This window comes from Hesperophylax consimilis, chromosome 1 (genome assembly GCF_061612785.1).
Source record: "Hesperophylax consimilis isolate HC1 chromosome 1, BYU_Hcon_1.0, whole genome shotgun sequence".
NCBI classification, from domain to species: Eukaryota; Metazoa; Arthropoda; class Insecta; order Trichoptera; family Limnephilidae; genus Hesperophylax; species Hesperophylax consimilis.
Window position 1 is genome coordinate 42,735,076 of NC_142836.1, and position 25,070 is coordinate 42,760,145.

The following is a 25,070-nucleotide window of genomic DNA, read 5'->3' on the forward strand; positions in this document are numbered from 1 at the left end:
ATTTGGTAGAATTGCCCATCTCCTACCAACGGAGGTAAAGAGGGGCTTATATTTTAGTTTAATCCAGTCCCATCTAAATTATTTAATAGAAATATGGGGAAACACATACATTACATACCTAAATGATTTACAAACAATACAGAACAAAGTTATTAAAAAACTCTTCAATTATAACCCGGACACTCCCACAAAAAAACTGTATCAGGAAATGAAACTTTTGAAAATAAGAAAATTGTACGAATACAACATATGCCTCCTAATCTACAAAATCCAAAATGGACTTATACACACAAACACAACATTTAAACAAACGTCACAAGTACACGAACATTATACTAGGCAACATAACAAATTGTACACACATGCTGTAAGGACTGAAAGTGGCAAAAGAGGCATTGGCCACGAGGGTGTACAAATATACAATCTCCTTCCAGATAAACTTAAAACGGAGAGTATAAATGTATTTAAGAAAAAACTTTTTAATCTTAAGTTATTAGAACAATATTAGAATATTATTTATTTAATGTTATATATTTAAGTTAAGAAAGTGAAATGTAAATTTCTTTTAACTTAATAAATAAAAAAAAAAAAAAAAAATATGGTTGGTTTCAACATGAAATATAGGATAATTTTGAATCCAAAAAAAAAATTTTTTTCAACGAATTTTTTTTTCAGATTTCTCATCCAAAAATACATACAACCACAAATTTTAACTTTCCTACATAGGAGGCGGTCTGTGGCAGGACAACGACTTATATTATGTTTTAGTGAGTTGAGTTAAATTCTAACTGGTTTCTAATCTTAATATATAAAATTTCAGCCTGCGTTTGTTAGTGCTCGCAAAACTCGAAAAGTAGTCGACCGATATCGCAGAAAATTCCAAAGTTTGTTTTTCTTAGTACCATGAGTGTTTAGAGACGTTTAAATGATAGAAGAAGTCGGGGACGCCCGGTGAATACTTAAGGCGATCACATACGTAGTAATTTAAAATCATATGTTTTTGGTTTGAAAATTTGGTCGCCTAGAAATGTTTCAGATGCTTTAATTAAATACTACGAGTAGAATACATCTTGGCCTTTGAAATAATCGAGTATTTTTAAATAAGTCTTTTTATAAGCCCAGAAATAAATAATGTATAAGGCCTATGAAAATTGCTTTAAAGTTCAAAATCTCCTACTTACGAACCCATTTTCGGTTATAATTTTATTTTTTAGTGTGGTAAATTAAGTTATTTATAAAATGATCGAAAAAAAATTAAATATTTATGCCTGAACATCCACAAAATAAAACAAAAGGCACTTTTTGGCCATGTTTTTTTCTTGCATAAATCAAAACATGCGGATGGTGTTAAACGGGAATTTAAACCTTATCGCCATCTACGTAAGAGTTGTTATTGATAGCGGCTCAATTAAAAATATTACACGACGTAGGGCATCGCCTTAAGTGACCTGCAAGGAAATTTTTTTCGGTAGCTTTCTGTAAATAATAAAATTAGGTAGGATGTTTATTGGTAGACCTAGGACTAATGATAAGTTTTACAGCGAAATTGAGGTGATTTTTCACAAAAACGGTGCAACAATAAATATCTAATATTCTTATTATTATTCATTTGTGCAATTTTTTCAGGTAAGCTTCAATCCAGCACGATCATTAAAATGGCAAGGGATTTGATAACGGGTGGCCTTCACCATTGATGACGTATAGGTAACTATTTTCACTTCACATGCATTTAGTTCTTATTTAAGTTTATTTTTTTGAAACATCATAACTTTTCAGGAAGTTCAGCGTAACTCTGTAATTAGAGTTACGTTTTTAGAGTTCACTATTATTTCACCACAGTGTAGAATCACCTCACAAATAAATAATAAATAAATTATTTATTCCAGGATCTGGGGAGGTTAGTGCAATCCCACACATCCCATAAAGGATATAAGTACAGATAGTATTTACAATAAATAAAAAAGAGATTAAAAAAAATTAAAAATTAAATTGAAAATGACATTAAATTAAAGCAGAGAAGCACGGGAATCCATCGGATCTAAGATTGTGGGAGCAAGTATCTTTCTTCAATGGTCTTCAATGCTCGATCCTGAGATCAGACGGGATTCTATGATAAGAATGTTTCTGGAATGGTTTATCCTTTCCCTCAGTCCTGCAATCCTGGTTCTTAACAAACAAACTGATCTCAAACAGCCAATTCGGGTTTCGAGCGAAAATGGGAACAGAAGACGCCTTATCGGAACTAACTACTTACATAGTCAAAAACTTAGATGGCGGGTCAAAGGTGGTAGGGGCTTCCTTAGACCTAGCAAAAGCTTTCGACACCATCTCACATAAATTACTACAACAAAAACTCAAAAATATCGGCATAACCGGTCCACCACTAAAATGGTTCATCAACTACATTGAAAATAGACAACAAATAGTAAAAATCAATAAACGCGAAAGTGATAAGGTAGGTAACAGGTATGGAGTACCGCAAGGCAGCGTCTTGGGTCCTATACTTTTTCTCATCTACATAAATAGTCTAACTGAGATAAACCTTGGAAAAATGGAGTACAAAGTAATCAGTTACGCAGATGACACTGTAATTTTATTCAAAGCACAATCACGGGAAAAGGTCTAAAAAAACACAGAAGCAGGGATGACTGAAATAAATAAATGGCTAATGAATAATCTTCTTACACTCAACATTTCTAAAACAAAATACTTGACTTTTAGTAAAACAAAAGCTGGTCAGCCAGATAGTCGCCCACAATTACATCTTCACCCCTGCACCAATACTTCCACAAATAACACACGCTGTACTGGTGACAAAATAGATTATGCGGATAATATCAAATATCTCGGCTTAACTGTTCACCATAATCTAAAATGGGATCTCCAAATTAACCTAATAACAAAAAAAAACCGGAAACTATCATACATCTTCAAAACAATACGAAATATTCTGTCATTAAATCAGCTAAAAAATATATACTTTGCACTTTGTCAAAGTATTCTAATGTATGGTATTTCAGTATGGGGAGTAGCAGCAGACACTCATCTCAAATCCCTTAAAATTAATCATAAATCAATAATTCGAATTATGTTTAGAAAGCCTTATCAACATCCGACAGAACAGCTAATGATTGAAAATAACTTACTAGACATAAATAAACTGTTCATAAAGAAGATCATCTACAAAAACTGCATAAAAAAATTACCACATCACATAACTCACTCGCAAAACACGTTAGCAATTACACACAAACAATTACAAGTACCGTATATCAAATCAAATTTCGCTAAAAGACATGAATCTTACCTGGCTCCTCACATATTCAACATGTTCCTAACCCAAACTAAAACTTATGTCTTAACAAATAATTTGAATTGGGTGTTCAAAAGATTTGTAAACTAGTTGATGGTAAAACAAAGAACAGATATTAGAAATATTCTAAATATCTAATGCATTTTACAAACCATACTGCACACAAATTCTAACAAAATTACAAAATTTTACAATTAATTATAATACGAAATACTCATTTCATATTTTTATACATAATTCTTCAACACGTACTACACTTATTTTTCTATTTTTATATTACTCAATTTTTTACTTCTATTTTTTCTTATTATTTTTATTTTACTATTTTTTACTAAACATTTGGTTTATATATAAATTGTTAATTACCAGCCTCAGAATAGACTATGTCTAGTGAGGAGGGTAATGAAAAAAAAAACATCTGTACAGAACCAACCTTAAATAAACGCCCGGGTTGTCCGAAAGGTAAAGTTAGTGCACTTTAACTTTCGGACACCCTGTATATAGGGTATGCCTTAGACTACCCAAAAGATTTTGATTAGTGATTTTTAAGAATATTTGCAATAATAAATGAAATGTCATTTTGCTGTCCCAATGATATTTATTTTTCAATTAAATACAAAAAAATCCATCACACGTCACCACTGGTACAGCCTAGCGGATCAATCAATAGCGGAAAAATAGTTTTTATTTTAACATCAGACAGCTAAATGACATCTACATTTTTCATTCCTCTCCGAAATCGCTGCTCAAAGCCTTTTGTGTACATACTGAAACACCGGTGTGATGTATACAGAGTGTCCGGGAGTTAAGTACTCCAGGAGTTGATTCTATAATTATAGTAGAAGTAAAAAGATAAATAACTTTCTTAGTTTTTTTTTTTAAATTAAAAATATTTTTTCATAGAATAATATCATTTTTTCCACACCAGCAATTCTGATTTTTAACCAGAATGCTAACTTTAAACGTGGGAAATTCGATAGAAGTGTTGTTTTTTGTTATATTTAATTAACAGTCTCCATTGTCGAGGGGTAAGGCTCTCGTCTAGCAAGCCGAAGGTCACGGATTCATATCCCGGCCTGCGCAAGTAAATTTTATTTTATTATTATCTGTTATTTCACAAATTACTAAATTAAAATGATACGTTGTATATTTGCGGCACGCTCCTATTGGAAGATACTGTTAGTATCGCCCTGATGTAAGGCCACAATTCAGAATTGAAACATTTATTGAAGGGCTTTATCCGTGTTTAATGGCCAGATCTGAATAGCCATGTACGTCCCCACTTTATTTTTATCCTCCTCTCCTTCCCCATTTCCTTCAGCCTAATAATATACCCCAATTGGGGACGCCACAGTTTCACTGGCTCCACGCTGTTGGGAGCAGTTGAGACTCTTGTCGGTATTAACATTAAAAATAAAAATAAAAACACTTGGAGAGCATCTACATTCCACCTCCATGCTTGGTTTAATATCCTGATTTTCAACCAATATAAAAAAGAGAAAACAGAATATAAGAATCACATAATTCATTTTCTTGCTTTGGTAAGTAAGTTCCAGTTTGTTTATGCTTTTGTGTATATTTTACCACAATTAGGGGTAAATCGAAATACCTCGTATGTTTACTGAGGGATAATGACACAATTTGGCTGTTTGTTTTGCCTTCTGCTGTTTACCCATTGTACAAAGCTGTCACCCCAAGGGCGGGCGACAAAGGGCCCAGTGTTGGTACACCTGCTCACATATTATTTGTTCCTTTCAACTTGAATCTACACCAAACACAGGACTGCTCTATTTTAAATAGTTACCTATCTAACTAATATCATTTCCAGAGCAAATTCTACACCTGGGACATTGATAAACAGTGGAAGATAGTACAATGTATTCATAATTGCTTTGAAGCATGCTCATTGACAAAGTTGCATTCCAATGTAGATATTTTCGAAAAACATTAACTTGAATTGAATTGACAAATTCAAACGATTTTCTAATGAATTCGGTATATATATATATTTGAGTATGTAATTATAGTTAAATATATTAAACCAACTACATTTTCGACAAAAAAAATAAATTTCAACATACACAAAATAACACGAACAAACCAGTTAGACAAGCGTACAAAGAAAACATAAAACTCCGACGGTAAATTCAATCTTTGGACAAAGACACTACCAATACCATGCTATAAAAGCTTTCAACCCATAATAAGCTTTCAACACTGTAAAAATTGAAATTAAAATTAAATTAAGGAAATTAAGGAAAATAAAAATAAATTCACACACAAAATTACAAAATGGATTAAAGAACAAAAAAAGACAATATTACCAAAATGTCATAGCATAAAATAAAAATAAAACCTACACGTAACACACAAAACCAATATAAACACACAACACTCACAAACACTCGAGATTATATTTTTAAATGTATTATTTTCTCTTTAAATGTATTATGTAGATTATATTTTCATATTATAAAATGAAGGCCTCAGCACGGGCAAGCCACGCAGTGAGGCCAACATTACTGGAAAACTTCGAAATGTAAAAAAATATTGTACCAAATAAAAAAATAAAAAATAATTATTATTAACCAAAGTAATGTCCAATTTGGATCATTCTTCAATCTCGCAGAGGGGATAAACAAATAACAAAAATAACGTACGAGAGATTATGAATGGGATCTCGGTGAGATATATTTTTGTTCTTCTTAAGCCCCCGCACAATCAATTTCTACCGATTAAATTTTTTATGTTCCGAAAAAATGTTATTTTTGAAGATAATATTTATGTATTTGTTATGCCGAAACGTTAATTATATGAAATTACCTCGATAGAAATCGTAAAGTAGGCTCCGAAAATTATTAAAAACACGTTTTGTTCCGTTATTTAATATGTTATAGGCATGAAAAAAATCACAGTGTACTTTAAATGCAACTAAATCATTTGACGAGATATGTTTGCTCTATTTCAAACTAGTTATGTTTCATTAAATTTATTCATCATTTTCGCTTAATTAATATCGTTTTTTTTAATTTTAACGCGCTCCCTCTGACATTCTTATTTACGAGTACATATCTCCTTTGCAAACCATCTTTGAACACTTACGGGGCTTAGTAAATTTTGGTGTTTGCTGGTTGATAGTCAAAATGCATGGCGACCGAAATTTATTCGGTCAAATAAAACATTTTTAAACGAATTTTACGTATATTACTTTAATCGTAAAAAAATATTTGGCTTATTTATATAGCGCCGTTACCATGAAAAATTACCTCAAGGGTACTTTGTCACTATTTTATGAAATTCAAATATATTTAAATGAATCATCTTGACTTTGTGTCAGCACCTTATCTAAAAACTATATTAATAAGTTGAAAACGCAAGCCGATTTCGATATTTAACGTGACAAAGACATATGTTTGGGATGAAACCGGTTGGCAATTTCACAAAATAAAGAGATAAATACAGAGTAAAAGTTACAGAGATCCATGATAAATTGAAAGGTCAGTCCGTTGAAATCGCCTCCGTGTCCCACCCAGGCGTTGTGAGTTCAACTCCTCGACTGGCTATGTCTTCCATTACAACAACATTTAATTATGTGGTGGTGGTAGAAAATTTTCAAATATTGTCTGGTTATTCGTAACCCGGAAATATTATCAGGCTATTCGTAACGAGGCGATATTTTCATAAAAAATAACTAAAGGACAGCTTGAAATAGATAATATTATTAAGAAAAAAACAATTTGCTTTAAGGTGATGCCATACGTAGTGATGCAAAATCATGTGTATTTGATTTGAAAATTTGGTCGCCTAAAAATGTTTCATATGCTTTAATTAAATACTGCGAGTAGAATACATCTTGGCCTTTGAAATAATCGAGTATTTTTTAGATAAGTCTTTTTATAAGCCCAGAAAAAAATAATGTATAAGGCCTATGAAAACTGCTCCAAAGTTCAAAATCTCCTACTTACGAACCCATTTTCGGTTATGATTTTATTGCATAATGTATTAAGTTATTTATAAAATGATCGAAAAAAAATTAAATATTTATGCCTGAACATCCACAAAATAAAATAAAAGGCACTTTTTGGCCATGTTTTTTTCTTGCATAAATCAAAACAGGCGGATGGTGTAAGCGCGAATTTATACCTTATCGCCATCTATGTAAGGGTTGTTATTGATACCCGCTCAATTTAAAATATTACAAGACGTAGTGCATCGCCTTGAGGGTGCAAGCTCTTGGAAAAAAAGTGTAGAGTAACTATTTTCCTAAGCAAAATATACATTATTAAAATTGATAAAATACCGCAATTTCACTCCTTGTCTGCAGTTTTCAGTACCTTAGAATTTTTCGTAAAAATATTTTTTATGTAACTCATATTATTAGAAATTCGTAAATACGGAATTACTGCAATAATTTAATTCAAGTTTTGAGTACCAATAATACACTTCAAAGAAATCGATCAAATCTACGATATTTTTATCGGACAAGATATCTACAGATAGATAAGGACTTATATTTCTTCGATGAAGTGTTTGTGACAAGATAAGGTCCATGTAAAATTAAAAGCAGGTGTTTAAATAGAGCGTCTTTTAATAATGTTTTATTGGCCTGGAGTGCAAAACGATAACCTTATTTTGTTATGTTATATTAGAACTTTAGTTAGATAATATGCCGACTTGATAAAAAAATATATATACGACCCATCCTAACATGTGCAAATAAACGACACACTCTAGACAAGTTCATACACAAATAATATGAACCATGTGTCGAATTTTAAAAAAGAATGTCGAGTGAATTCAATGAAATCAATCGTGAACGTTTAATATTTAATATTTATTTCTTGTAGATAACTTGGAAATATGTAATTCTATAATACAATGCTGTAATTGCTGTGAGTTACATTGATTGAGCGAAATGGCACTGAAGTGTATTCAGCTCAATAACGGCTAATTTATTTATTTTTTATAGTCTACATATAAACAGTTGCACATCAAAATTTATCACAGAGTTTACAGGTGTAGAACAGTTAAATGTATAGTAAATATAATTATAAAATTTTGTAATTTAATTTTTTTTAATAATATTGTCTTATTAAAGGCAAATTCAGAAGGAGGAAAACCATATTTGGTTTTATTTTGGCTGTACATACACTATGCACGTACACAATGAAAATGTGATAATGCGATTTCCTGAAAATGAATAAAAAATATACATCGATAAGTGGTAGCAATAAAAAATACTAGAACAAGGTACGTAGAATGACTTATATGTTAATGATTTAAAAAAATACCGAGGTTGATAAATCTATGTTAAATGTGCAAGAAATGACATTTTTGCGTTACAGCTAGAAAAAGTTGATAAGGAAATACAACAAATTAGAACTGTACAAAGATAATGGGGACAGCTCACGATTTTGTGACGTGCACCCTAAAATATATTCGCTACACTGTCGGTAAGTTAAAAATGCCAACGGTTTACGCAGCATCGCCATCGTTGAGAATTTGCATTGCTATAGTTGTAAGTGATGAACGCTGATAGTTTTAGTTTTTTTCATTTGTTGACATGTTGAACTTTTAAAACAAATGTTTGGAAATGGAACAAAAATAATTAAAAAATGTGTCGGTTGTAGAAATAAAATAACTCAATTTAATCCTGGCAAAATTCATGTATTCATATTTTATCTACATAACATTTTCCAACCGAAAATACTCTCACGTTCTCATCCCGGAAAGAGACATTTCAACTCTCCCTATCATAAACCCTATCATATACCCATTCTTATTTGTTATTTACTTGCATATTTAGCTTACATATTATTATAATAGATTAATATTAATATTACTTACATTTTCCTTTTGTTACTATTTTTGTTATTATCATTTTGTTATTATTATGTATTTAAACATCCATGTATATACATTTTTGGGCACCATGCCTGTTTTATGTACTTAAATAAAAATAAATAAATAAATAATAATAAATAAATAATCGTCATTAACCCTTCAATTTTCATGTCCGGTAAGTTTAAAAAAACACAGCGTTCTTCAGAGAAGCCTTATGTGACCTTCTAGGCATATAAACATATTTTGTTAAAATTTAGTTTGCCATTCCACAAACAGCAATGCAGGTTCTACGTTTAAAGTGGAGACTCCCCCGAAACTACGTAATAATAGATGGAGGAAAGGAGAGAAGGGAGCTCTCGCGTCGCTAGAAAGTCTTTACAGAAGTTTTCATTTGGGGAATGCGATAATTGAATGAATAATTCGAGCCGCGGGCAGCGTGCGGCGTGCGGCAGTGTTTAGTGACTCCTTTCACTCACTAATTGCTCGGAGAAATGTCAAATTTCCAGATGACAGGCGGAATGCCGCCGCAGGGCTCTCCACATCCCTCTTCCTCCCCCTTCCCTGCCTGGCTGCTCGCTCGTTATTAATAATCCTGTAATCATTTCACATTAAAAATTCAATAAAACCCCGCGGCTTCTGTCTTTAGCTTTCTTTGGGTTTGTGGCGCAGTTTGGACCTTAAAATGTAGTGATAGATCTCTATTGTTTGTAAAGAGATGTTTTTTTTAGGGAGAATGTAAATTTATAAGTGATAATAATTAAAAACATAAAAATTTTTAGCTTTGTGTTACCAAAAATTCATCTGTATTTAAGGTGGCTAAAAAAACTTTATTTATTTTTACGCTTCGTACAGTCTCAACAGGCGACCAGCAAAAAGTTATGTTTTGATTAGTTTTGACGGTTCTGTCACTTGTCAGCTTTTTTTAGTGTTGCCACGGAAAGTCGTCAAGTCCATCTCATGTGTGGGCGGCCTATTTCTCTTTCCAACTATTTGAATTTCACTTTTCATCGTATAAGTTTGTCATGTGACAGATTTTGGAATAAATATTGACCAGATTTATGTATTCTTTTTCGTTACAACGTTATTTGTTAGTTTATGACTGCGTCTGAAACATAAACATTGGTAATATTAGGTCACTGTAAAATGTAACTGCATCCATTGAATGTACGTGCATAAAGTAATTTACTTATTGAAATTATTTATTCACTAGCGCAGACCCATTAAAAATCACGGTCTATTATAATTGTAGGAATTGTGACGCTGAAAGTATTTTAAAAATATTTAATTTCCTTAAGATTATTGACTTAAAGAATAATAAATTTACCTATCGAATTTTAGTAAATCTTAAAAATTACGATATCTATCTCATGACTTATAAAAACACAAGACACGTTTTATTCATACTAATTGAAAATAAAATGTAGGGCAGCTTATCAAAATTCTGGTCATTCATAGAATATGTAAATAACGGACCGCTAAGGTGTTTCCACCGGACCTTATGTAAGCTCAATGAAAACAGACGAGTTGTTCCATTATGGTATCTTCACTCTATTAATTCCTTCTAGCATTTGAACAAAACAAATAGGCTCATTTCGAATAAAGTATTTTTAATTCATAAAATATTTTGGCACATAGGTATCATCGTTTATCATCGTTTCTCGTTTGTCTCTTATGATAAATAGTTCCGAGTTAGATTAGTTCTAATTTTGAATATTAAAAGTATTAGAGATTAGTTCTAATTTTGAATATTAAAAGTTCTTTGAAGTTAAAGAATGTTACGCATTACGCTGGAATATTTCACATTACTTACCTAGTTATTCCCCCAACAATCTGATAGTATTAATACCCTTGCGTCTGGACGATGTAGGCCCTCTGATTGGTCGAATTCAAATAGTATGTTTCGCTTAAATCCCGAAAGGGGGTCTGCAGGCAAAATTCGACCACTCTGCCCCTCTGGCGGTATAAGAACGAACCAAATGACTGGCGCGTATATTTAAATATGCATCTAACCAACGCAAAAATACTGGACCATTAACAAACGTTTAATATGAAGATTTCTTCTGGAAGCTTATCACTTTGTGATGGCATTATTTATTTTATTAAAACATAAATAACTTTGTTTACATCACTTAATTACATGCAACCTCCACATGTTACATGAACGAAGTTCACCTCATCAGGAGTAAGTATATATTGAAGTCAAAAATTAAATATAAATTACAATTGGAAAGAAGAAGTGGTAGTAAGGGGGAGGGGTAAGAGTGGGCGGTAAGAGTGGGCAGAATTAGGAATTACAATACCGTTAGACCGGAAAGACCAGTTGAGTGGGAAAATATTTAAAAGAGGGTTTTTAATTTTTTTGCTTTCTTGTATGTTTTCTTATTTCTAAAATATCAAACCTATTTAATTGCAATGCTTTTTATCCTGTGTGAAGTATTTTAAGACATGAATTTTTATCAAGTGTGATCATTATTCAAAAGATGATCAAACTCATATTCACTATTTCCATTTAGAGCTTCGAGATATTCTTTAGTTCTGACTTCAAAGTTTCTATTGGTTCCACATTTGTAAAAGAAATTACAATCATCCCAATTGAGTTTATAAACTCCCGATTTTTTTGTTTGACTATCGATATCTTTATTATTAAGAATATATTTCTTCATTTTGTTAGTAGTGTAAAACGCCGGTTGAATAGTACCAGGAAAGTTTTTATTTATAATTTTGGAAATATCGTTATCCAGAAATAGAATTCTACGCCATTGTTTAGAAATAGGGTAAATTCACCATTTGTAGAGATCATGTTTAATTTTTTTATTTAGTATTTCAACTATCAATTTATTAGAATAACCGTTATAAAATGCTTTTTGTTTTATAAAATATATTGTTTTGGGGTTATATGCTATTTGTTTTTTCGGGTCTTAAAATACTTCACACAGGATATAAAGCATCGCAAATAAATAATTTATATTTTTAGAAATTAGAAAACATGTTAATATAAAAGCAGATATAATAAACAAGATTTTTTTTAATAAACTCTCTTTTAAATATTTTCCCACTCAACTGATCTTTTCCGTCTAACGATATTGTAATTCCTAATTCTGATAAACCCTCCCCACTCTAACCTTCCCCCCGTCCTTCCACTTCTTCTTTCCAATTTTAATCTATATTTAACTTTTGACTTCGGAGTATACTTACTCCTGATGAGGTGAACTTCGTTCATGAAACATGTAGTGGTTGTATATAATAAAGTGATGTAAACAGAGTTATTTGTGATTGAAATAAAGTTTAATAAGATTACATTATATTATCTATTTCCGTTGTATATCAATGCATATGTACGCAATAAAATGTTAACATTATATTTATTTATTGGACAATTTGTATAGCGCCGCTTTTGTGAGATATTACCTCAGGGGCATATTGTAATAATCTATTTACAATATATAGTCACCCTCTCTCTGTGAATGACCTAATATGTATCACTAACAAGTATCACTTAAACTGGGCAAAGGAAAACCAAGTGCCGCCCGCAGGGCCTAGTAGCAAAAAACCCGCGGAGCGGGTTTTTAACTGCTAGTCGAAATTATTATGCTTAATTATATTCAATTTAATGAAAGTCTCTTTGCAGCCCTATTACCTTGAATACATTATATTTATAAATAAAAATGTTCGTTAGTTAAAAATCGTAAATTCCCGAAAGTTCTTCGCCGATTGCTTTGAAACTTTGATACAGCGTTGCATTTGAATACGCGTGTGTTTTTAAATACCTATATTATATAGATGTCAACTGTGACAGTTCAAAACATGATTTTATCACCTCTGACAAGTAAAAACATGATTTTTAAAACAGCACCAACTGTTGGACGTAAAAGCAACACGCGCTATTGTATTTCTACCTGCACCAGTTCACAGTCAGATTAAACCACAGCAACACGTGACTTGGTACAGTTATTAGGTATATATAGCATGGCTCTTATATTATATTTAATCCCCATCAGAACTCCTACAGACTGTGTTTTAAGGGAATCACAATTATATGCAAAAGCTATTTTTATTTAAGCATTCAAAAACCATGATAAAATAGCACAAACAAACTGTTCAGGGATTCACAAGATCCTCATTACAACATTTGTTCCACCAAACTACAACTAAAACGACAAAGATATTTGCAATATTTCTCTATGAAATTATTTAGTATCCTTCCTCTCACAGTAATAATAATTTTAAAATAACCAACTATAAAAGAAACATTTAACATAATGATACGGATTACTATGGATACCGGAAGGAAACAAAGATTAACGATTATGCCATGTTTTCTTCTAGATATAGCTATAATTTTCCTCTTTTAATACAAAAACCTACTTTAAAAAAACATACTTACAAAAAGAACTTGACGTAATTTATAATTCATCCACAAAACCATGCGCAATGTGACCTTATATCAGGGTATCCCAGTAAGATCAAATTATAGATATTAGACATTTGTAAAAAAATAAAATAATAATAATTATACTAAAATTTGTGGATGTGTAACGCAAATTCGTTAAAAACTATTCTTTATTTTCCATGTGTGAATTCCTAACGATTCCTGCGATCCGTGAGCATATTAAATAGATGAAATTCCATCCACTGACATTCCTCGTCCCGCCTGAAATATGAATTACCCAGTATTCGTATTCCCGCAAAGTTGATCAATGGTCGTGTCTGACCGCACCGTCCCTCTTGTCAGCAGCACCTCCCGCATAATTATTTCTGATTGGCCATCACTTATCGGAATAGCCGTCCACCCTATTGTTATTATCCGCTATTACGGATAATAACTATTTTTCCCTTTCCCTCTCCCTCCATCTTCTCTGGTCCATCTTCCCGAGTCTTCCCGCTTCCTCCCCGCCGACCTAATTGTCGAGCCATCAAAATAAATTGTCCATTTACGACAAAAAGAAATTGTTTTCTTCTAACTTTTCCTTGGATTCTCGATTCTGTATTTATGATAATGTCCTTGACACGTCATAAAAGAAATTTGGAGAGTGGAAAAATATTATCTAAATTGTTAAGGGTGCTCTCTTTTACAAAAAATCTATTGTTTGCAGTTTTACTTCAACATAATAAATAAAATGTGGAGAAGAAGATGGTCATGGTGAAAGATAACCATAGAAAACTATTTCTTGAAATAGTTTAAACTTTGCTTATTGACCATTCGTTCTAAGTTCTAAATATTTCAGTTCTCAACTCCCAACCTTTCTTTATTGATTCTCCTTTTGACTATAATCTCAGTTTTGAAGGTGTAACAGAAGCGTCTGGCGCATATACATTTTTTTAAATCACAGAAATGTACATTAAGGCAATGCGCCACGTCGTGTAATATTTGGAATCGGGCCGCTAACAATAACACTCCTTACATTTTTTTTTTTTTTTTTTATGTGACACCTCACAAGAGTGTCCCTGCCTGTGCAGTGCACAGACAGGGGAACTATGTCACCACCCGGTTGGGCGGCGTTGTGAGGCGGAGTAAGGTAGGAGCTGTAGGAAGGGATTTGTTAATGCGGGCCTTGAAGAGGCTCGGATTATAGGAGGGAGGAAAAACAGATGCCGGTAGCTCGTTCCACATACGAGCCGACTTACACAAAAACGAGTCGTAAAAACGGCCCGTTCTCATGAAGCCAACGTCAACCGTGAACGGGTGTTCAGTTCGTGTCCGTCGAGTTTTGCGCACGTGCACCGGTGCATCAGGAATCAATGCTGCTAGCTCCTTGGAGCAGGCTCCATTGAAATACCTGTAGAACAGACACAGCATGCCTACATTGCGTTTATGCATCAGAGAAAGCAATCGGTCTGTTAACAACGGATTGTCAATCAGACGGATCGCTCTCCTTTGCACAGACTCAAGCAGGTTTATCAAGTATTTTGGGGCACCAGCCCAAAGGTGGCTCCCAAATTCAATAGTTGGGCGGACTTGAGACTTGTACAGGGTCAGCAGCTGGTCACTGTTGAAGAATCTCCTAGCCCTGTACAAGACGCCCAACTTTTTGGAGGTCTGATTTACTCGGGCTTCTATGGATCCCCGATACTTGAGCTGGTCTGATATAGTAACTCCAAGCATTTCAATGGAGTCTTTATTGGGGAGAGTGCTCCCATCAAATTGCACCAGACAGTCATTGATCTCCCTCTTTGCCGAAATTAGACACGCTTGGGTTTTTGAGACGTTGAAACTGACCAAGTTGGCCTTACCCCAGGCACGAACCATCTCTAGGTGGTGGTCAATTTTTCGCTTCAAAACTTTCCGAGCTGTTTGGACATCATAGGTGGAAGGGGGCTTGTCAAAAAGATAACCCTCGTGAACGGTGCTGTCATCAGCGTAGCAGTGAATTGGTGCACATTCAACGAGATCGTTGATGTGCAATAAAAACAGCGTCGGAGACAGCACAGATCCTTGTGGCACCCCCGCATTGATTTGGTGCTGTGAGGAAGAAGAGCCGTCAACCACGGTTTGAATTGTTCTTCCCCTCAGAAAGTCCGCAATCCAACTATGCAGGGTTGGGTGGATCCCATACGATGGTAATTTCCCGATAAGCGCCCGGTGCCAGACTCTGTCAAAGGCTTTGGAGATATCCAACCCAACGGTTTGGGTTTCACCAAAACGTTCCATGTACCGCCCCCAAATATGCGTTACATATCCGAGTAGATCGCCACACGATCGGTTTCGACGAAATCCATATTGCCGATCGCTTAGGATATTGTTATTCTCGAGATATGTGAGCAATTTGTTGTTAACCACCCTTTCTAATACCTTCGAGAGTATGGAAGTGATGGCTATGGGGCGGTAGTTAGAAGGGTCGGAACGGTCCCCCTTTTTTGGGATTGGGTGGACGATTGCCTTTTTCCAAAGGTCTGGCACCTTTCCACCTTTGAGAGAGAGCCTAAATAATTTTGCGAGCACTGGAGTCATTTCTGCAGAGCACCTCTTGAGGACCAAGGCAGGTATTCCGTCCGGCCCACTGGCTTTGTCGACTTTCAGCTCGTTCAAGACTCGGAGAACCTCTCTGTTCCGGATCTTCGGTTCCTCCGGTGCGGAATGGAAGGGGGAGTCTCTCCGTTATCTTGAAGAGTTGAGTTTTCCGCGAAAATTTTGCCTAATAGTTCAGCTTTCTCGCGGACCGAGTTAGCCAGCCGACCATCAGGCTTGGTCAGAGGTGGGAAAGTGGTTCTGCAGAAATTTCTTCCGATCGAGCTAGCGAGTGACCAGAAAGCACGGCTACCAGTGGGGCAGTCAGCCAGCTTTTTCGCAATTCTCTGGTCGTGATCGCTCTTAGCTCTATTTAGAACTCTCTTACAATCCCTTACCCGTTTTCGGTATTCCGAAAGGTTATTCATGGAGCTAATCTTCCGGAGTGCATTAAAAGCCGTATTTTTGAGTCTGACAGCTTCAGCACAGCGATGGTCAAACCACGGTTTTGTGCCCGCTCCAGAGGATTTGACGGAGAAGGGAATGTAGCAATCCATTGCTGATGTGATTACTTCTTCTACCTCGCGTGCACAAATTGATGGGTCCTCGGAGCTAAAGCATACAGTACTCCAAGGAAAGGCGCCGAAGAAAGACCGCATGCCGTCCCATTTTGCTGTCCTGTAGTGCCATACCTTCCTCTTTACATGTTTGTCGGGTTGACGGTTCATGGAGGATGGGACAGAGGTGGTAATCAGGCAGTGGTCAGAGGATCCTAAGGGCGCTGTCACCTCCACTCTGTACCCGAGTGGCTCACTAGTGAGAAACAAATCGAGTAGGTTGGCTCGATGTGATGGGATGTCTGGTATTTTGGTCGGAGATTCAACGAGTTGGCTTAGTCCATGGATAAGGGCAAAGGATTCTGCTGATCTACCGGCAGAGTTTGTTGGGCCCGAGAACTTCAGCCATTGTTCATTATGAACATTGAAGTCCCCCAGGATTACAAACTCGGCCGATGGGTAACGGGGCAAGAGAATATCTACAGTGTCACTCAAGTATTTAAATAACTCAACAGTGTCTGATTCGGCAAGGTTTGGTGAGCGATATAGGCACGCATAGATTCTCATCATACCGGTGAGATCCACACGTAACCATAACACTTCGTGTTTTGCGCTCTCGATATTTGCGAGACGAGCGCAGCTGATAGCTTACATAGCTGATAGCTTACATAGATGGCGATAAGGTTTAAATTCCCGTTTAACAAAAGCCGCCTGTTTACTTTATTTTTTCTAGGCTAATACAAATAATGCTCGGTTATTTCAAAGGCCAAGATTTGTTTTACACTTACAGGCTTACTAAAAAACGTGGTTAAATATTAGGCGGCGCGTAAGGTGAAAAACTTGTCTATTACCATAAAATTTCTTTGTTTAAAACGGTCTTAAACCAGGCTCGAGGTCGGCATTACCACACCAACGTTGAACGAGCGTGTAAGAATCTAATTAGTAAGACAGTATCTAAAATATTTCTGAGCTTTCAATGTATCAAATCAAAACCATATGATTTTGCATTACTTCGTAGTGTCTTATGATTCAAAATTTAAAAATAAATTTCTTTCGAATTTTCTAAGCAGATTACTATTCAGAATGCCGAGTATATATTTTTTTTAATTAACACTTTTCACACAGTGCTCATATGTCTGTATGACATATTGCTGCATAGATTTTGTAATTCGGTAGAATTTGAGACGCTAAATCACAATTTGTTGGTTTACAAGGAACGCATTGCCAGAAGGCGTGATGACAAATTAATATATCTTATTTATTATTCTGCGAGCCATAAGTGCTCCTGAAAGCAGATCGGAATATCAAGTGGCATGGGGAAATTTAGAATTAATTTCTTCCTGCCTATAATTGCACCTTGTGTGATCTACGGACCACGTATGATGTGAGTGTCAGCGCGTCTTGGGCAAAAGCCAAAGGCGAAATTCTATATTTTTGCGCTTAGATTCAATAGTATCGCGTTGCATTTCTTCTCCGGAATAGAAACAGTATGCGCTAAATGCCAATAGCTAAAGCCACCCATTGTAGAACCACTATACTTTGGGTTTCTGGTTACTGCTTAACTTGTTATAAATTTGTTTGAACATTTTACTTACGTCCTGTATAATCTGCAGGGCAGTTGTTTACGTTACAAAGAATGAGCAGGCAAAAATAATATTTTTTTTAGATAATAAAGAAACTGTAAGTCAGCATCGATATATGATCTTAATTTGCACACATCATTCTTCAATCTACACTTTTTTGACGTGAAGATAAAGCTGGACACACGCGGCAGAGCCAACGAGGTAAATAGCCGTCCACGCCTTGCAAAAACTCATTGTGTGTGGGGAAACTTGATGGCTCAGCAACCTCTGCTTGATATTGGCGAGTCCAAAATCCACCGAACCCAGACAAAAAACTGTGGCTCAGCTCGGCCGCATTTGGTTAATTCCCGATGCAATGGAAATATTTCACCTCTGACTTATATCGCAAATCCTATTGCAGCAGGGTCAGTTTTTTTACCTTAGGTTCCACGCTTTTCCGTTTTAGGGGATGCTGTGTAGAGGGTTGCTTTAAGGAAAGGAACGAGGGACTGTTCTGAGAAGGAAAAAGGTATGAGGGGTGGGCAAAAATCTGGGGGTCGGTGTGTCTAGGAGTGACCTGAATGAAGCCATTCCTCCGACTACGGTTCAGGGCGATGGGTCGAGAGAGTCCTGCGGGAGGGTTCAAAAGGTCTCCCTCAACCAGTCTCAAAAGGTCTTCCGATCTGGCCCGTCACGCAGTAGGTAGGCAGATGAATCTACCGCCCAGACCCAGACAAACCTCACCCTATGAACCCGGGCATCCTTCCATCCAGTCACTAAACGTAGCGAACCACTTAGGTGTCCAATGCCAATTTGGTTATCAAAAAATGGCTCCCGGGGCGGCGGTACCCATACCCACCTCCCAAATAGATTATATTAATATTTCGCCTATTGAATCTATTTTTAAATAATTTATCATAAAATTTTATCTATGTACATAACTTCTTAAAATAATCTAAATTTAGCATTTAGTAAATTAGTTAATTTACAATTTATAGAGACTCGAAATTTAAATGGTTAAATGGATCGTTTATGTGCCGTAAACGCTCTAAATTTAGCAAAGTCAAAAATAGTTGATTTATGTCATAAAGGCTCTAAATTTAGCAATGTCAAAATATGACGCACCATTAATTCCATTCAAGAACTCGGACCTTTGGTTGGAGTCAAAGAACCAGTTACAATGCAAGCAGTATAATTATAAGCTTTATATATTTTGTCGCCGTAACCAGACAAGAAGCACAAGAACATTATTTGATTAATCTGCGCTGTCGTTTGTACACATGTCGCACCGCAGAATACGCGTCCGTAGAGCAGGCGGGTCACTAACGTGGAATTAATGTCCCTCATTCGTCAGGATTCAAATTGTTAATTTAGTTTATAGCGGGTCGTTAACAAGTGCATCGTGACATTAGCTGATTCCTGCAGAAAGTTAGTAGTAAACATGCCGACTTACGGCGGTTATTAAGTAATTCATCTTAAACTGTAGTGAGTTGTGACTCTTTTTTCCTGTTATTCGCGATGTGTGACGTTGGCAAATGTATTCCGCGGAAAATGACATTTATCATGCAAAATGTTGTGTTAAGAGTAGTTAATTATTGCAAAATTAAGTGTACTAATGTGATGTACTTTACAACTTTCGTAATGCTCAAAATGAATGCAACGCAGTTGTATGTTCTGAGGACGTAATTCAAGGATTCAAACCAATCATTCGTATTATTTACTAAAAAATACCAAATCACTTTGCCAACTTTCTTTAATATAATTTCTTAATTTTACTTTCTTCTCAACCTAAAATTATGTAACTGTAGGATGTCCAGAAAAACGATATATTATGTCATTTTTCTAGACATACACCTATATATAAATACATTTTCCATAATATTGAATTAATACCATTCCTCAAAATATAAATGTGGAAACATAATATGAACTGCTTACTGCGGTTTAAAGCTATCGCATCCAGATTAATAATCTAGATCAGGGCTGTCCAAACCACGGCCCGCGGGCCGCATGCGGCCCGCGGTTTAGATTATTGCGGCCCATTGAACCTTTTTTTAACTGACTTCAAAAAAAAGTCCGGAAACAGGAATTGATTTTTTTAAGCTCCTCGCTGAACGTTTCCCGAAACTGACGAATTTCGGGCAAAAAATGGGCTCGATGATGGGCAGTACCTACCTTTGTGAAAGTGCATATTCAACAATGAAGTTTATTAAATCGAAATACAGGTCTTCATTGACAGATACTTCACTTAAACATGCACTGCGCCTAGCTACCACTAGTATTGAGGTTGATGTTGACAGAATTGTAAAAGACAAATTAATGAAAAAGTAGATAATAAAATAACGATATTACGTATTATTACCAGTATTTTATTTTTATAAATAGTTTGCGGCCCACCAATGTATTTAGTCTTTTTTATTGGCCCTGGGTCCCATCTAGTTTGGACACCCCTGATCTAGATTTTGCCGTTAATCCACTCGGGTGATTGTTGTATATATATATACGACAAGCGATCGCTCAAAACATTTTTTCAAAATTTGAAATAGTGTGCAGAACATTTCTGGAATGGATCTTCAGTAAGAGAAACGTTGCACTATTCATAAATCAGCAGTGCAATGATACAATTCAAATTCATCGTGTCCGAAGGTTACATTAATTTTAAAAATTATGTTATTTATGTGCACAATTATCAATTAAATTTTCCTAAAATAACCCATATTCTTTAAAGACAGGTAAACGCCGTTTTCTATGCAAGGACGCTAGCCAAGGCCAGCTTTGTATTTTCTATTGCTAGGCCCTTTTTTCAACATTATGTCTGTTAACACGCTGCGTTACATGATTTTTTTTCAATACTACAAGCTCTAAGAATAATAGTACCTAAGTACGATCCTTTACACTGCTCGTATATTTTTTATTAAATGGTATTTGCTACTTGGTACCCACTGTGAGTACCGAAATGTATCCGTCCAACGTTCCAACCACGGCTATCGACCTTCTCCTCGATATTCATACATTTCTAGTTGCTAGCTAATCAAATATCTTTGAATCGTAAGACTAGACGTTTGGTAACATTTACCAGATACATCAGATCAGATCAGTTATTGATTGATCAATATTGAAATCATCAAAGTAAGCATCGTTGCATCTTGCATTACAAGTGTTAGCAGTCCTGCATGCTGTTAAATCAATTTCCAGCGTAGTAGATCAGCATTAATTACCCCGGGAGCGCAGGACGATAAAGAGTAAAGTTGGCACAAGTTAGTTACTGTGGGGAGCGTTGTAATAAGCAGTAAGCATCTCGCTGATACGCGCTGAGGTGCCGGTAAGCCGGTTAAGTAAGTGGGGAGACATCCATCACTTTCGTCTTGTCGGCGGAATCGCGAGCGAAAATGAATTATGACGTGACGCGTTGCACTGTGTTATTTACCTCTTTACCACTGACGTTATACTCTACATTCTTTACCCGACTACTAAGATGAACCGCTGGGAAAACATGAGTAATTTGTAAAAATATATTTTTTTATACAATATATTTGTTTTGTATTTATAATAAAATATATGTGGCAAAAACATCAACATCTACGACCTCCTTAGTACAGCATAGAACCAGTCAGCGGTAAAAACTGGTTGTTTATGGTATATTTATACCGTTGATATTAAATAAATAAAAACAAACAATACTTCGCTGGTTTTTTTATAATCGGTACGGGCAAATTATTTTAACTAGGAATTAACACTATTTGAATGATTCAGTACACACCGATTGTTTAAAAAGTTTAAAAAAAGTTTTTCCAGCCAGCTTGGAACACCCGGGAAAGACACTGTATACTTAGCGATATTTATCAATTATTATAATATATTTATTAAATAAATATATTTTTTGAAATAATTGTTTTTCTCTAATATCAGTATCTACCTAATTAAGGCCGCTACAGACGACTGGTTTGCCCAGTAGTTTGGGTTTTTTTAAGTGTAAAAAAATGGTAAAAAAAGAATCCCGGCCAACCGTCTGTAGACGCCTTTATACAAATAAATAAAATAAAATATATTTAGTCTATCGAGATATATTTTGCGAGGTATATTTACACTTTATAATATCCACGTTAATCTATAGGCAATAAATTTATTTTTAAACATAAAATATCTCTCGGTTAACCCAATACACTTTTAAATGAGAAAGATCATTTTTTTGGTTACATCTACATGAGAGAGTTCAGTTTTTACCCATGTCTTTTTCCAACAGCATTTATCTCGAAAATGCTGGGTATCTGAAGCCCTAATTCTAGGAGGGATGTCGCATTACTGCTGATGGCTTATAAGCTTCTGAACGGTATATTATCAATACCATACATTCTTGCTAAATTAGAATTCTATAGGTATATATATTTTTTAATTATTTATTAACCAAAAAATAACATACATTTTTTTTGGTATAATCCACCTCACTAGGCTGAGCCTGTTCCGAGGTGGCGGCAGTTTGATCTAATTTTAGGTAATGCGAATTTACATAGAATCACAGATATAAATAAAATGATATATAGAAAAGATAAATAAAAAAGATAAATAATTAGATAGATAAAAATTAAAAATAAAACAAAAGAAATAATGCAGATACAATTAAATGAACGAGAACAAAAGAGAAAAATTCAGGCGTGGAGTGTGCTATAATTTATAGTATTGTAGATGTTATCTGTCCGCAGTATACAATGCCTTTGTTGACTATCCATGTGTGGATTTTGTGTCTTATATTTACACTTGTTGCCAGGTCTTTAATATCTTTTTCCATAAAGTTGAAAATTTTTGGGCCCAGATTATGAAATTTTTTTTGTCCATAGGTGGTATTTATCTTCGGGGTCATGTGTTGATGTCTGTTTCTTGTTTCGTAATTGTGTTGTATAGTATGATGGTTAAGTTTGTCTTTTTGGTAATATAGAGTTATAATTTGTATGTATAGTTGCTGTATGTTCAGTACGGTGAAGTCCTTAAATAACTGTATTGTCGAGAATCTGTAAGGTTTTTTTGTGATAACTTTAATTAAGGCTTTACTTACCAATCAATGGTGATGCCCCTGGGAAAACTCACTAGGATAATTAACTTCCTCGTGGGAAATGTGGACATGCCCACACGTCCTTTAATGAATTCAAGCACGAAATATTAATTAATCTTTAACTGTGTGTACCTACCTAACGCATTTTCCACGTGTCAACGAATATTTTCCACATGTTCTACAACGAATTCAAGCACGAAGTATTGTTTAATCTTTAACTGTGTTTACCTACGTGTAACCTTTTTTCCCACATGTATGTTTGTACATGTTTCATTTTTATATTATTATTTGTATAAATTTATTTATTAATTTTCTTTGCCGCTTTTGATATGTAGTGGTTTGGACTGTTTTTGCTAAATAAAATAAATAAACTTGTTTATTGAGTTAACTGTAAGTTATAGGTTGTCCAAACCGTAAGCTAGGGATATCTCTGCACTTTATAATTTATTTGCGGCACGTTTCTGAGTGGAAGATGCTATCATCCTGGGTGAAAGACCACCATTAACAATTGAAAACTTGGTTGAAATGGCTTTAGCCGTATTTAGTGTTATACGACAAGAAGGCCTCTTGCATGTCATAATGGAGGGTATGACCGAGGGGACCAACTCTAGGGGACGCCCACGCCGAGAGTACCTGGAGGACCTGCTGGTGGACGTGCGCTGCTCATCATATGCACAAGTCAAAAGAGCCGCACAAGACAGGGAAGAATGGAAGAGGAGATTAGATGAAATTGCTGCAAACCAATCCCAGGATTGAAACCAGATAGAGAGAGTGACCACATCAGAATATCCACCAGAAGAAAACTTACTAATATAAAATACTGTCAATGTATTAAAAATATTGTCAAATTATTCGTTTTCTTTTTAAAAAACGGGACTGCAGGCCTATAACAAATGAATTGACAGAGTTACTAATAAAGTATCAGTTAAAAGCGAATGTTTTATGGGGAACACATTTCATACAAGTACTGATATTGATATTGACATACTGATATTGTATTCCGTCATGGTATTTAATATTCTGAATGACTTCATTTTATAAGGAAAATGGCATGCTATCCCTTTTTTTACAGTATCATTTTTCTCCGTGTTGCTGCTTCCCCACCTTTCTTATCTCACAACATACCCTAATTGGTGAAGCCATATTCCGACTAGCTCAGACAGTTGGAAATCTTGTGCGGTTTTCACGCAACAAATAAAAAAGATAGAGAAACAAAAACGCAATAATATCACAGAAGCTCTTTGTATTGGTACTGGTCATTTGTTTGGCAACCTCGGCGTCTGTTGACACAGCGAACAGCTTATGAAGCGGCAGGTCAATCAAGCCGTCATCAGCCCAGCTATTTCGGATTCTCTACTTTTCGTCAGTATCGCCTCGCGCCTAGATCCACACTTCCACCAGTCATCAACTATTGGTACAACTTACAATCACACATTTCATCTTCCCATTCGTGATTTGGTCCGCAGCCAGCGAATGACATTTACTTTCTGAACAAAAAACGTTCATTGTGAGGAGCCAGCGTGCTGTTTCATCTCGTATGAATTTAATTGGCAGGATGGATTTATGACATTTTTATATGGAGGAGATAAACTTCCTATCGGTTTGTTTTTTTTGGCAGAAATCCTATTCATCAGGGGCGTGCAGTTCATAAAGACTGAATAACTACGTTTGCCCCAGCAAAAACTGAAGTCATTTGCTCGTATTTAAGAAAAAAACACAGCTTTTTATTAATATTAATAACGCTTTATTAATCTTTTCGTTGAGCTGTAACGTTTATTACGTAAGTAATTAATCTCGCACA

The 25,070-nt window shown here is 35.0% G+C and overlaps 1 protein-coding gene across 1 annotated transcript in view; it reads left to right on the plus strand.

The window, feature by feature from the left end:
• The first annotated feature begins 1,674 nt into the window (after positions 1-1,674).
• The window catches only part of heph (polypyrimidine tract-binding protein 1 heph), a 919,983-nt gene continuing 896,587 nt past the window's right edge, over positions 1,675-25,070 (plus strand). Inside the window, exon 1 of the mRNA XM_089634334.1 lies at positions 1,675-1,704. The gene's annotated coding sequence lies outside the window, so the exon portion shown is untranslated. The remainder of the gene's footprint in view (positions 1,705-25,070) is intronic.